This window comes from Pteropus alecto, unplaced genomic scaffold, assembly GCF_000325575.1.
Source record: "Pteropus alecto unplaced genomic scaffold, ASM32557v1 scaffold166, whole genome shotgun sequence".
NCBI lineage: Eukaryota > Metazoa > Chordata > Mammalia > Chiroptera > Pteropodidae > Pteropus > Pteropus alecto.
In genome coordinates this window covers 6,576,227-6,578,798 of record NW_006439757.1, presented here as the reverse complement: position 1 = coordinate 6,578,798, position 2,572 = coordinate 6,576,227, and the positions used below count along the sequence as shown (strand labels likewise).

The window sequence follows — 2,572 nt, the reverse complement described above, 5'->3', positions numbered from 1 at the left end:
CTATATATCTATCTATCTATCTATCTATCTATCTATCTATCTATCTATCTGTGTATCTATCATCTTGCTCAGTAATGCATCAGTTAAGTCTATCATTATCTTTTAGCCAAAACTCTTTGGATCCACATGTATATAAAGTATTTACATATTTTTTATATATACAAATTTAATTTATTGAGAAATTTTTGGATTTAAACACATACTTTTTTATATTCGCTCTATTGTTTTTTGAATACATGTAAACTATTTATGCTTATTGGATTATACATACAGAACAGACTTTTTATTTTATAATTTATGTTGTTACTATTCTTGAAAATTTTTCAAGTGAACTTGAAAAAATACATTTTGTACAGTACACTCATAATAAAAATATCAATTCAGTCTTAAAAGTTATATTATTGAAAATTTGTCTTTTTTTCCCTTCATTTTTCAAATATTGAGAGTGATGGGTTAAAAAATCAGAATATGATTGTGGACTTATCAATTTTGTACTAGTCCTAATAATGTCTGACTCATATTTTATTGCTATTTGCTTTATTAAGTTCAAATTAATAACTTTAATTTTATCTTATTTAATATTAATATCACAAGCTGTATATTTTCATACTTTCTCATAAATGATTACCTATCTTAAAAATATATTTGTTTTAGTCCTTTAAAATAGCAGTGCTTTTATATACCACTAAGGTTCATGCATGCTTTTTTTCATTATCTAGAAATTGTATCACTATATCCCTCACTTAGTTAACTTTTATTCATCTTTTAGACTTCACCTTCAATATTATCATTAGGGAATTTTCCTCCAGTTTCCCTGACTACATCTAATCCACCTGTTAAAAGCACTCACATTACTATTCCCCTCTTTCATAATACATTAAATTTGTAGTTTTGAAATTTTTCTCGTAAAGTTTATTATTTGAATACTGTTCTTTTGTTTTCCTTAACTAGAATATAAACTCTATTAGCACAGAGTCAGGTCTGTTCTAATCTGTGTATTGTAGCACTGAATACAATGTCTGGCACATGCTAGGTACTCACTCAATACTCATTAAGTGAATAGGTGAAGATATGAAGAAATATATGTCTAGTTACATTTTGTATAAGCCAAAAACATAACGATAAGTCAAATCATGGCTCAAATTTCCTGAGCTACAGAAGAAAAATTTTATCTCCTTTGCGTTGTATACAGAAGACTCTTATATATGTGTGTCTGTGTGTGTGTCTGTGTGTGTGTGTGTGTGTGTGTGTGTGTTTATATATATAAACTTTAAATGTATAATTTTTAATTAAATTTATTAGGGTGACCGTGGTTAATAAAATCATATAGTTTTTAAGTGTACAATTCAATAATATATCATATATATATATTCTATTGTGTATTCACCATCCAAAGTTAAATTTCCTTCCATCACCAAATATCTAATCCCCTTTATATTTATCTACCTCCCCCTTTTTCGATTTTATCATGGACACATTCTCTGGCCTAACCTTCTATTGTTTTGTCCACCAATTACACCCAATTTCTTAAATTTCTCTGTATGTATTATGATGTGGACTGTTGGTATACTTTGAATGTCTCTATCACCCCTATTCCTCTTTCTCTCTTATATAAGCTTGGGTGACATTATCTTTCTTGAACATCATCAACTCAATGAAACTGTTCTTCCACTGCCCAATTTCTGCCCCTCAGAGATGATTATTCTGTCCTGTCCCTAGTCAATGAGTCTGTGATTTGTTTCTTTGAATACATTTATCATGATTGTAATTCTTTACTAGCATGCTTCTTTCTTCCCAGGTCTATGTCCTCTCCTTGTGAATAGAATCTATCCTTTTCATATTCACCCCAAGCATATTGTAAGCGATGAGAATAATACCACAAAATGCCCTAAAGAGATGCACATGTCATGCATGCATATTTGAATAAATATTCTTAAGGAATTAAAAACACCGAGAACCACAAACACACACACACACACACACACACACCTAAAAAACAGTTACTCTACAAAATTTTATTTTTAAAAAAATGTAGCAGGTGCTGAAAACTGCATGACTTGGGCCTTAAGCCTCCAATTAGAAGTTTTAGGCTCCAGTCTTGGCTCTACTATATTCTCTGTGGGTATTCGGTTAAAAAAAAAATGATTATGCTTTAATATGGTTAAAATATTCAGGGAATAATTAGATGTATATGAAATTTTCTATTAGTTACGCTTTCTTTTCACTCATATTTTTTTGCTTTGAAAACATATAGAAATTGTGTAACTTCAAATTAGTAAGGGAGGCAGACATTTCCTTGAGACTATTTCTATTGGTATTTTATCTTTATTTTTATCTCTTTTAACTCTCTAACGATTTAGTCTCTGTACAATATTTAATAAACCCATTGTCAGCAAATAATTTAATATAAACCATTATTTTCCACTGAAATAAGCAAGGTACATTTGGATATATTTCATTCTGTCTGGTTTAAAGAGTGAAAATATATACTACTTTAATATAGGCTACTTCTGTGTTCAAAATCTTTTATTTACAAGAATGCTTTTTGCTCAAGGATATTGCATATTATGTA

At 29.2% G+C, this 2,572-nt stretch overlaps 1 protein-coding gene across 3 annotated transcripts in view; it reads left to right on the top strand.

The window, feature by feature from the left end:
• FSTL5 (follistatin like 5) overlaps positions 1-2,572 on the top strand; it is a 498,432-nt gene that overhangs the window by 410,084 nt on the left and 85,776 nt on the right. The window lies entirely within an intron of this gene.